The sequence below is a fragment of the Pan paniscus genome, chromosome 2 (genome assembly GCF_029289425.2).
Source record: "Pan paniscus chromosome 2, NHGRI_mPanPan1-v2.0_pri, whole genome shotgun sequence".
Taxonomy (NCBI): domain Eukaryota; kingdom Metazoa; phylum Chordata; class Mammalia; order Primates; family Hominidae; genus Pan; species Pan paniscus.
Window position 1 is genome coordinate 44,920,270 of NC_085926.1, and position 12,921 is coordinate 44,933,190.

The following is a 12,921-nucleotide window of genomic DNA, read 5'->3' on the forward strand; positions in this document are numbered from 1 at the left end:
GACATTTACTCCCTGGCTCTTTATAGAAAAGTTTGCTGATGCCTGGTTCCAAGCAGTTGTTGGCTATCAAATAAATAACAGATCCTGCTTCCCTGGCAGAACAGCTTGGTGTGATGGAGATCGTCAGTTACAACTCACTGTCTCATCCACATCTGTGACGGCAAAACCTCTTGTCATCTGCAGCCTGCGGACCACTTCCCCATAACCTGTACACTCTATCAAACTGTTTTTTTTTTATCATAAATGGTATGGTTTTCATAAATGGATAATCACTGAAAATAAATTTTAGAGCAATTCTCCTTAGAGACTTCCAGTGATTAAATTATATTCACAGACTATTCAGAGTGGTTGCATTCATACAATCAAGAATGACAATTCCTCATTCTTGATTGTATTTATGACAATGATTTGACTAAACAAGAGTTATGTTTCATGTGCATGGTTTTGTTGAGGAATAAGCCCTTCCACATAAGTAACTTCCCAGATAAATGTGACTTGTTTCCAAGCAGAAACACACTTTAATCATTTGGATGGTTAAGATGGAAATCTTAAAACAGAAAGGGAGAGAGAAGGAAGGAAGGAAGGAAGGAAGGAAGGAAGGAAGGGGAGGGGAGGGGAGGGGTATTATAGCTGTTTGTCCCTTAAGCACAATAATCAACCATTTCTTCTGGAATGATTTATTTAGAGTTATTACCAGGAACATCACCTACTGGAGTGTGTTAGGTAATGATGTCCTCAGGGCTACTGAAATTCACTGGGTCTCGGCTTCACATCAACTGGCTTGCTCAGACTGTTATAATTGCCATTCTGGCATCTCTGTATATGATCCTTTGTCTTCCTCCTCCATTCCTGCCTACTCATTTCTGTGTCTACGGTCACCAGTCATACCCACATATCCTCTATTTACTACTGCTAATTGGCTGTAGGCTAGAAAAGCAAATAAACTAAGTCTTGTTAGATTTATTTGCAAAAGGGTAGTCATTTTGGGTAATAGGCCTTCAGGGAACAACTGCTAAGCTCTTCACCATATAGTCCTTGAGAGGAGGACTTATTAGCCCAGTGGCTGGCACAGAGTAGCCACTTAATACATGTGTTGATTAAATGAATGCATGAGCTTTGTGATCCCAGGCCCACTTCTTAGAGGCACTGTCTGCTTAGTTTCAGGACTGTGACCATATTCTGCATGGTGGACAGTGTGTCAAGTAGGACCATGAGGTAAGTGGACTGACTCTTACTCAAGTAACCGGAATGTTCTATCTTCAAACAACGTGGGACCAAAGAGTGTACAGAGGAGCTCTGTTTTCCCATGACCCTCACTGGTGAGCGAGAACCTGTGATCTAGGAAAGGACCAAGCCAAGGGTGTACCTGGCAGGGCCAGACACCAAGTCCTGACCTGAAGGGCACATTCCACACTTAGAGTTTCAAAATATCCCCATCGAAACCAAGAAAGGCATACTGCTATAAAAAGGTTGCTTAACCCCCAGACCTCCCAAAAGCAACAAAAGTAGCTTTCAAGAAAGGATTTGTTCCTTAAATTAGCCAACTGAAAATCTGAGAAATATGGCAAAAAAAAAAAAACCCACCACGAAACAAACTGTATATGTTCCCTTTATCCTGCCCCTAACAAAAACAAAAAAGGCAAATATGGACCCCCTTTTCCTTTTCTATTTTGAATTAGAGAAACTCCAATCCTTAGGGTTGAGCAGTAGACCTCTGCCAAGGACCCACCTCCCTACAAGTGTCCTTACTTCCAAGGAGCTGGGCAGAACTGGTTACTCAGGCCTCTGGGACAGGGCCCCAAAGATGGGCCCTAAACCCCAAACCACCTCTGCCAGCACATGCTCTCAGAAGGGCAGCCTCCTCTAGTTCCCCCTCCCTGTCTCCTTCACCCCGGCCCCTTGCCCTATTTGGTCTCTAAAAACTCCTCTCTTTATTCAGTTCAACTCAAAAAGACATTCATGGAGCAGCCACTAAATGCAAGGAGCTGTGCAGTGGCTCACACACGAGGGATGATGTGGACAATAATGTGTGTGTGCTGCCCTGCTCAGGCCCTGCCAGTTCCCTCCCCCAGCTCCCAACCTAATAACACTAGTCTTATTTGCTTTTTTTCTACCAACCTGCAAGTCTCATTTTATTTAGCTCTGTAGCCTAGTGTTTGGTATATGTGCCCAAATCAATAATTCCTGAGTGACTGGTCACATATATCAAGCAGACACACCCACAATAATGCTAACACATAGGTGACTAATGAATAGCACAAGAAAGGGACAAATAGTACCAGAAAAACCCGAACACCAAAAGCAACAAAAACCCCAACAACCATAAGTGAAATAAATAGACTTTTCCATGGCAAGGACTTCTGAAGGGGTGGGCCCTGAGCAGCGCCTGGAGCCAAGTGAAGCATACTGCTTACAAAAAGGCAAGGGGGGCCGGGTGGGCCTGGCAGGAAAATTGGTGGTACTAGTGGGGAAGGGGAGGGGCAGGATGACCAGGGCTGTGTGCGTGTCTGTGGACAGATGTAGGCTTTGTAGGAAAGAGAGGAGGTGATTCGAGATGAGGCTTTATAGGTAGGAGAAAGTTGTGTTTTAGAAAGCCTCTAAATTTCATAATGAGATGGGATTTCATCCTGAAAGGTACTGGTGAGCCATAAAGTTTCTGAGGAAAGTTGTGCAGGAATAGTACTCATGCTGTGGCAAGACCACTCTAGAAGTGACAGGCAAGACAGATGAGAGGTCTGCGTCCAGAGGCCGACAAGTCCAGGGAGGCACAAGGGCAACAGGCCTGAGTCTCATTTTGGTGGTATTAGGTTTTCTGTTCCTCTAAGTGGCTAACAGTTTTCCAAGGAAGATCTAGAACAATGATCATTTTGTAACTTGAATTATAGTAATCTATATTGAAGTTTTTTGGCTAAGGGTTTTATAGCATTAAAAAGAGTTAGCGCCTCCATATATTAGTATTCCATGTCCAAAGTAATTATTCTTTTCACCTGATAGAAGAGTTCACTGAAGCCCAGAAAGGCAAAGGAACTAAGCCTGGGGAGGGGCGGGGGTAAGGAAGTCACAGGGGAAACGGATTCACAGGCCCAGAGGTGTTCTGGAGCTCCCTAGTGCCAGCAATCCTGATAAGATGTGGTGTCAAAATGATGATCTGAGCTCTGTGAGGGGCAGTGTGTGGGAAGTCAAAGGAAATCAGCTAGTATTCCTTCATAGAGTTCTAGAAACCAAAACCAAGAAATGCCTGAAATTAGTGCTATTCTAAAAGCCACAACAAAAACTGCCTGTGGTCCAGAGAATTGCCTCCAGATCCATACACAACACACGTGCTTCATTATACCTAATCATAAGTGTGCTCTTCCACTAACCCACACTGACAGACACAAATATACTTAGTGAAGTGGAGTCTGGGGCTCCATGAGCCCCAGGGACTGGGTTGCTGGGTCAGCCTTGGGGTATACCACTTATGCCTCAGTCCCCATGCTGTCTCTCCATAGTAGGCAGCTCAAAGGGTTTGAACATCGTGGTGCTAATGCCAAGCTCTCAGGCCCCATCCCACTGTGGCACTTCATCGGGTTGGCCAGGATGAACTGGCCTGGCCAAGTGTTGACTGCTAGTGATGGGCAGAATCCAGCTACATCATTTGTTGAGTGAGGGGCAAATCCCTACAAATCTTTATCATGTGGCAAAAAAACCCAAAACAAAACCCTGACCCACAGTCCATGCTTTATGGACAGGGTCAAAGCATGATTGTCACATCAAACATAAAGTTCTCTACTGAATGTATTAGAGTCCCAAAATGCCTCTGTTCTCAGTCCAGCAAGTGTACCAAGGACCCCCATCCTCTCAGATTGCCAACAAGTCCTATTCACCTGCTTTTATAAGACAAGATCCCACACTAAAGTCATGGAGTAGTTCAGCCAGATCTAAAACCAAATCTTTGGAAGCACCTCAAAGTACTTTGTGAGGATTACTTTTCTAAAACACCGCATCCACCCACATTCTCACATCCACATGAACATTCATGCACTCGTGAACAGCACACATCTTGAGATGGTATAAAGTAGCATCAACAAAGGGCAATTAACTCAACCATTGGAGCCTGTATGAAATAGCTGTATATAGACTGGTTTAACAAACTTGAAATCAGGTGCAATGATCTCCCCTTGGCTTAGAGATAAGGATAATCTATATACTTAAAACAAAAATTGAGGGATTAAACTTTCTGGCTCCCTACAAGTAGGAACTATAAAATTGAAACTCAATTTCATCAGCCTCTTAGCAGATGTCATGAACATCAGCATAGTAGAAACTCTAAAATAGGATGCTTTTGGCTTAAGCCAAAATTTGTTTCGAGTGAATATGTGACATTTTAATAAATCTAGTATTATGCTAGACTGCTGTTGAGGGCTGGTCTGGTATCCTCTTGAACTTGTCCTAAACACTGAATTCCCACCTAAACTAATTCTTACCACAGTTAAATAGTTCAGTCTACCCTTAAACAATCACTTAAAATGTCCACTGAAAGAGGGTAGCATCTTTTCTGATATGTCTATAACTCTCAGCTGAAATTCACTCTAATCAATATAACATTAACCTTCTATGGTTTAAATCGTACAGTCTTAAAAATGTGGTGTTTGTTTCTTTAGAACTTCTCACATTTTAGAGTGATAGTCTTAAAGTATTCACAAGCCAGCCCTGCAACCTCAAAGATCAAATAGATGATCTTTGCCTTAGAAGCTTTAGAAACAAAATTGGTCAAGTAGAAAATTAATTCACCTGCACTACAATTACCTTTATTTGTGTAAGGATCCAAAAGGATTGTAAATTTTATGCCCACTTTTTAGATGAGTCTCAGAAAAACAAAGAAGGAACCATGAATCACTATGTTTGAAATATTTCATTAAAAAATAGGATGAGTCACTAAACTTTTTCAAAAAGGTAAGGGTGTGGTATGAAGCCTAACAGAAGAAAGGTGCCTTATCTTCTGCGGCACACCCTGCTAGCCAAGGAAAGTGTCCAGACAGGCAGAGTGAGCTGGCCTGTTTTATAAGATCTTTGCTACCAACAAGTCTACACTGTTTCTCTCTCTACAGCAGGGGCTGTCTCCCTCTGCCTGCCTTTTGTCTCTGTCACACTCAGCCTTCAACAAAAAACAAATGGAAAAAAAAAAAGTAAAATATTGTACCTCCAAGCCAAACCTTACACATATTACAGTTCATTGAGGAAACCAGGAAGTGGTCGGTAAACTGAAATTTCCTTCTTGCCTCATAATTGACCACCTTCTTACAAAACCCATTCATGCACACACTCAGACTCCTACCAATGTCCTTCATTTCAGAAAACAGTCTGGGATTTGGATAGCTCATGGAGGCTAACAGTTCCTCTACTTACTATAACTATTTTATTACAATTGGCTATTTTACCAGCTCCTGGCTTTACTAATCTACTAAAAAAAAATATGCACCCGAACCAGGTGTAGTGGTTCACATCTGCAATCCCAACCCTTTGGGAGGCTGAGGCAAGAGGATCACTGGAGCCCAGGAGTTAGAGACCAGCCTGGCCAACATAGTGAGACCTTGTTTCTATAAATTTTTTTTAATTGGGGAAAAAAAAGACACACTCATGTATAGTGTGACATAATAAATGTTACAAACATTGGAAATCTGTAGAAGACACCACTTATTTGGGTAACACGGTCTACTTTCCCTTTTCATGGGTATCATTTATACATTGCAATGAACAGAAAAATTGAGACAAGTTTAAAACAAGCCACTTGTAAGAGTAACTGGTTAAAAAAAATCAGAATTTTAGAGCTGGGAGAAATATTAAAGACCATGTGGTAGATTTTAGTCAAATTTTCCTGTTTTACAAATGTGAAAATTTAAGTCCTTTTGACATTTTGTTGAAAACTTTTGTTTTAGGCAAAACATGCAGTACTGGCTACAGCAATGGAGATGGGCATCAACATTAACTGAATGCCTATTATGCTTCAGGACTACGCAAAGCAGCTCGTTTTAATTCTTACAGCAACCCGGCATGGCAGCTTTTATTCGCCATTGCAGAGATGGAAAAAGTAAGGCTCAGAGGGGTTGGGGAATATTCCCAAGGTCGCATTGAGTGAGGTGGTGGTGGAGCCAGGATTCAAAACGGCTCTGCTTGCCGTCACAGACTGCACTTTTTAGCACAGCACATGGATTTTTTTTTTCCACCCAAAGTTGGAATGAGAGAAATGCACAAGCAGGAAATAGGAGTTGTACTTCCTGCTCCCTTACACACATTTGAGGGACCTGAGGAGAAGTTACTTCAACTTAGCTTTAGCATCTTCCTCTCTAAAGTGAGGGGGATGGACTAGGATCTCTAATCTCTGACTCTATAAAACAAAACAAAACAAACAAACAAAAACACTCAAGAAGGCACTCTAAGCAGACTTTCCTTTCACTAGCTTCTGGGCACCCATAATACCTATTCTTTAAAAACAAGTCTGGGCATGGTGCCTCCCACCTGTAAGGACACTTTGGGAGACCCACGCAGACAGATGGCTTGAGCCCAGGAGTTCGAGACTAGCCTGGGCAATATAGCGAGACCTCATCTCTACAAAAATCTTAAACAATTAGCCGAGCATGGTAGTGTGTGCTTATAGTCCCAGCTACTTGGGAAGCTGAGATAGGAGGATCGCCTGAGCCCAGAAGGTTGAGGCTGCAGTGAGATAAGATTGCACCACTGCACTCCAGCTTGGGTGACAGAGTGTGACCCTGTCAAACAAACTAATGAATAAATAAAAATTGAGCATTCCTTCTTCTATGAGCCCCTTCTGGCACCTGTCTCATTAATGGAGTATGACACTCATTGGGTTACCTCACAGACTTGGGCCCTCAAAAACATAGCTGCTTGTAAAGAGACTGTGAGAACTACCCGCCCTGCTTCCAAATTGTGGTCCACTCTGTTTTACAGAGGAGTAAGGAAGTGAAGCTCAAGGAGTCAGTGGATCTTCACAGGGAGGTGGCTAACTTGTTTTCTAGGTCTAATGGATGGTAACTACTACAATCTGTTTAATTGCTACGCTGCCACCTCCCTGCATTAACTTCTCCTTGCAGGAAGTTTGTAAGCCAGCAGGAGCATTTTCATAAAGGCAACAATAAATGACTGCTCCAGCTACCCAATGAACACTTGTCGATGACGGTGATACTCTCATAGTTTGTGAACCCCTTGTAATCCAGTGCATGATCTCATTTGACAATGAACTGCCTTCTGGCCTCTGTGAGGGTAGGCTCCGGTTCTGCTTGATTGTTGCCAAAGTGTGGGATATGCTGAATGTAGGGTGGGGCCCTGATTCTTTCCTGACCCTCACTTAAGGTGTCACCACTGCCTCCATCAGGGCACTGGGCTGCTTGCTACACATGCCTCTTCCTGTTTGATTCTCACATCTACTCTATTTTGCACGTATAAATGCCCACTTCCCCATCCTGCTTTTAGAAACGAGAAAACTGAAGCATGCCTACAACCATACTTCCAGGAAGTGGTGGAGACAGGATATACTCCCAAAGTCTGCTCTTGCCCCAGGGCTTGCTTTTCACTACTTACTACAATAATTAAATTTTGTCTAGTAACTAGAAAATAAAAGGGGGAGGAGTATTGATGTTTCCATCAGTGACCTTGGGTTACTTACGGTTTGGCTATCTTGTCCACCCATGGTTATGCAGAGGTGGCATTATCGAGTGGGCTGCATGCAGTGGTGCTCACAGGCCACAGGCCTGAACATAAGCATTTTGGGCTCTAAGGTGGGGCCCTGGCTGAATACCAGCCAACATTTAGAATACCGATCCTGCCCTAACCTAGGAGGCAGGAAGGCCGTGAAGCCTCAGCCAGAAGAGTCACCTAGGATTGAATCCCTAAAATCTGCTTTAGCTGGGAAATACTTCCTGTGGTGCCAAGTAACAGAATGCTGCTTTTTGTGAGAAAAAACGCCTCCCCCCATGCTAGGCAGAGACCTATCAGCAAAGGTTCCCACCTGAGGATGTTGAGAACGACACCTGGGCCCACGTTGTGTCATGTGCAGCCACACGGCCACTGTGACATCACTTAGGCTAGGCCAGAGCTTGGTTGTTTTTAGGGACTAAAAGCAAAAGTGCTTAGAGAAATCCGAAAGACTAGCTAGGGAAGGGAGAGAACCAGTTATTGCAACTGTACTAGGTACTAGGGCCTAAAAAGGGGAGCCATTTGACTTTCAGGAATCTGCTGGTATCACTTATTCCAGGCACTGCAAGTGGCAATGCAAGAGCAGAGCCCTGGGAGGAACCTGGGACCACAGAAAGAAGGCTGTAATGGGCTGTGAGAAAGAGAACACAGCCCCTGCTTACCTGGTGAGGGGCTCTCCAGCCATTCACCAGAGGGCTTTGGAAATAGATGGGAGGCTAGTGCTAAAGGGAATGAAGACTGAGCTTGGAATCAAGAGGCCAGAGTTTACTCCCAATCCTGCCACTCGCTAACCTCATGATCTCAGGCAAGACAGTTACCATTCTGGGCCTCAGTTTCCTCATTTGATAAAACAAAGGGGAAGATCATGCTGATTGCTAGGGCCCCTTGCAGGGCTGAGATTCTATGAGTCCTCTGTTCTCAGGAGCAAATTCAACGTTTTCTTTGTTAATATCTTGGATTTTACATTTTTTTACCAAAAGCTTCACTTAACCTCTTTTCCCGATTTGCTAATATTCAAAAAGAAGCCCACTAGTAACTATCTCTCTTAGCAATTTCCTGAGCATGTTTAGTTTTTTCAATCAAGTACAGCATAAAATTACGACTTCCTTTTGTTCATTTAATTTTTTTTCAGAGTGGAAAAAGCACTAGCAAAATATATCAAGTATAATGAAGTGGTAAATGAAAGAAGTCTTAAAAACCCCAATTTAAACATGGCCATTTTTCAATATTCAAATATTTGCATATCCAGGATCCATTCTGAGTTTTAAAACCTGGCAAGATACTCACTTGAGGGCAAAATGAGACTTAGGTTAACTGACTTGTTCAAAGTCATAAAGCAAGTTAATAGCAAAGCCCAAATCTTTGGACTAAGATGCCCGGAAGTCTTTCTACCATAGATTGTTATCTTCCTAAACAACCTGTCTTTCTAGATTCTCTGCTACTATTTCTTGGTTTAGAAACATACACTTCACATACTGAAGACTTTACTGCAACAGGACTGTGGCCAGAACTGTACTTGTCTCATTAGGCTTACCTTGCTAAGGTAAGAAAGTGATCTCACTCAAAGGCATTGCATCTCCACTGACCTTGAATAGGAAATACATATTCATATCTTGCCAAGAGTTCAAGTGCCAAGTCAATACATACTACGAAGGCTATGGTTTGGAGGAGACTATGAAATGATGACATTTCCCATGCATTCCAAATGTATTAGGATGTATGACTGAATTAAGTGGGACATGCATCTGGAGCCTTCTCACCTTCACAGTTGACAGCCATGAATGAACTGGCCATTTGTCTCTGGAAATCTGCTTCCGAGGAGGAAAGCAAATGATTTTTTAAAATGCAAAACAGGAAGGAACTAAAGGCAGCATGGCATGAGCCTCATTTTTTCCCCTAACAGGTCAACACTGAGACATCACCCCTCCACTTCTACTTGAGACTTTGTTACTTTCCATGGCTATCAGGGTGTATGTGTTTAAATATTTCTACATTTGGTAAGCAGGATCTGTTACCCCCTTTTCTCAAATATGCCCTAATGAGACATAGGAAACATGCTGTCACTCTCCCAAAATGAAACACACATGAAGACTGTATAACTTTTCCTCTAATTAAGAGTAAGCTTTACCCATGTATTACTAGCAATTTTTCTATCATTGTAATCCCAAGTTACAATGTCTAGAAGACAGATGAAGACCTGCTGGCCAGACTATGACAGTATCCTTTACAGATATTCTTCATTTCTATCATTATTTTATTACTTATTTTATTATTTTTTAGCGATGGGGTCTATGTTGCCCAGGCTGGACTCAAACTCCGGGGCTTAAGGGATCCTCCCACCTCATTCTTTTAAGACAAGGTACAGGCGGGACAAATGCAAAGTGTTTAAAGGAAACAGATCTATAGGCAAAACGGTAACTGACTTTGTACATTTCAAGGGTGCTGGGCTAATGGTGAAAATGCAAAGGAAAAGGCCTAAAACATGGCCATGTCTGCTTAGGACTGGGAACAGAAGGTTTCCTGCTGGGCTTTTAAGAGCTCTCTGCGGCTGGGCATGGTGGCTCATGCCCATAATCACAGCACTTTGGGAGGCCAAGGCAGGCAGATCTCTTGAGGCCAGGAGTTCGAGACCAGCCTGACCAACATGGCCAAACCCAGTCTCTACCCAAAACACAAAAATTAGCCGGGAGTGGTGGCACACACTTGTAATCCCAGCTACTCGGGAGGCTGAGGCACAAGAATTGCTTGAACCCAGGGGGCGGAGGTTGCGGTGAGCAGAGATTGTGCCACCGCACTCCAGCCTAGACAACAGAGCGAGACTCTGTCTCCAAAAAAGCTCTCTGCAACATCAGCACCACAGACTCAGCATTGCCCTGAAGCTCTTTTGTAAACTGGCTTTTATTGGTTTAATTAACCAAGGATGGGTGGGACAGAGTTACTCCATCTCTGTCATGTTATTGTTGCCGGCTTGTGGCTAGCAGCAGCTCTTTACCTTTTGTATTTGATACCTGGCCTGCACAATTAGCACCTTATTATAGGCTGGCCTCTCTTCTAATTGCCACGTCTCAATTGAGCACTTTATTTTATTGTCTTGTTCATGCAGTAGTTCGAGGTCCTGGGCTCCCCCACTATAATAAATTCTAAACTACTTTTAGGCAGGTGTTGTGTTTTGAGTTTATCTCTTTATGCCCATAAGAACACCAGGGACTCACAGGCATGCAAACACACTGTCTGGAGTTTCTAGATATCTGAGTATGGCATACGGTTGGAATCTGGGTCTCCATGCATGCTACTCAACCCTAGTATCAGATCTATCAGCCATCTTTGCCATTGAGGGCTCTCTCCTTAGCTACTTGGAGTTAAGCTCTTATTCTGCTCATATATAACCTTTTACCTTGTTTAAAATATTGGGTTGCAACAGACACAGCAACATCCCATCAGCACCACATTCCATGTTCCTCTAGAAAAATGATTCAAGGGATATGAGTTTATGCTTGAACAGACTTCCTGCTTTTGGAATTAAGATTAACTATATAGTTCATAGGACAGTTACCAACGCCATAACAAAATTGGGATTTCCTTCACCAAATAATCTGGTGAATGTAATAAAACCTGGGGGGAGGCTGTGTAAGGTGATGGTTAGGAGTATGGGCAGGAGAGCTAGACTGCCTGGTCTCAAGTCCTGGTTCTGCCATTTACCAATGATGTAACCTGTGACCCTGGTTAAGGCATTTAACCTCTCTGTGCCTCATTTCCCAATCTGTAAAATAAGGATAAGAATACTTGCATCATAGGGCTGTTGCAAGGATTGAATCAGTTATTTTTTATTTTTATTTTTTTTTGAGATGGAGTTTCGCTCTTGTTGCCCAGGCTGGAGTTCAATGGCGTGATCTCAGCTCACTAAAACCTCCGCCTCCTGGGTTCAAGCGATTCTCCTGCCTCAGCCTCCCGAGTAGCTGGGATTGCAGGCATGCGCCACCATGCTCGGCTGATTTTGTATTTTTAGTAAAGATGGGGTTTCTCCATGTTGGTCAGGCTGGTCTCAAACTCCCAACCTCAGGTGATCCACTGGCCTCGGCCTCCCAAAGTGCTGGGATTACAGATGTCAGCCACCGCACCTAGCCTGGTTAATCTTTATAAAGTGCTTAGAACAATGCTTGACATACAATAAGCACTGTGTAAATTAGTGTTGAAAATTAGAGTATAAGGTTTTAGAATACACAAACCTACAGAATAGTATGCCCCAATTCATTTATTCATTCAATAAATGAATCTAATAGTGATGGAAAAACAAGACGGTTTAATACTGTGCCATCCTTGACTTCTTGATTTTTTTGGTTATCATATGTTCTTCGAATTACTTCAATACACTAAAAAAGAACTCAGAATTTATGGATTTTAAAGATGTCCAATGCACTATTACAGCAAAGGTGATAAAAATGCTCTGGCAGCATTTAAGCAGAATGATTAGTGAAGATTGTCTTTGTTTTAGTAGACAATTTAAAAAGGAACATTCTACTGTTTACATCTCTCTTACCTACTTAGCCTAATATATAAGACATCGTTCATAACATTATTTAGCAAATACTGCAGACCCTTGTCCAGTATGGAATTCCTGTCAATTGTGAGGGGGGGACAGTTCAAATACATGTTCTATATTTTAAGACATTGGAAAATCTTTATATAAAGATAACTCCATGGTATCTGAACTCAGGCTTTTCTTCTTGTGTCTTTCTGATCTGTCCATTTGCTGTCACCTCTTAAATCCTCAGTCTCCTCAGATATCCTAGCTTCTAAAATCCCACTTCCAGGGTCTCTCCTTTCTGAGCAATCTCTAGCACATCTAGAAAATATCATTTATAACATCAGCAATCTCATGTTATCTTATCACAACAGAGCTCCTCACATAAAACCCAGCCGTCCAACCACACACAAACACATCTATGTGCCACAACAGGTGGGGCACCTGTGCCTTCATTAGGGAGGAAATCCTTCCGGCTTCACCTCTTTCAGTTTCCCTGGAAGGCAAAGTCCAACCCTGCAAGCTGTCTTCCTTTTAGGTGCCCCTGTGGAGAATTATGTAGAGACATAAGAAACATCTAATGTCCAGTCTACGAAGAACTGATCATCAATTTTGGAGCTCAGCAGTTTAATGCTTAAGAATGTGAGCAAGCACTTCCTCTCTATAACCTTATCAGACGACCTCCCAATCCCACTGTGCCCACTGAT

At 42.7% G+C, this 12,921-nt stretch overlaps 1 protein-coding gene across 10 annotated transcripts in view; it reads right to left on the reverse strand.

Moving 5' to 3' along the window:
• Positions 1-12,921, reverse strand: part of ZDHHC3 (zinc finger DHHC-type palmitoyltransferase 3) — a 60,954-nt gene that overhangs the window by 46,722 nt on the left and 1,311 nt on the right. The gene's annotated exons all lie outside the window — the stretch shown is intronic.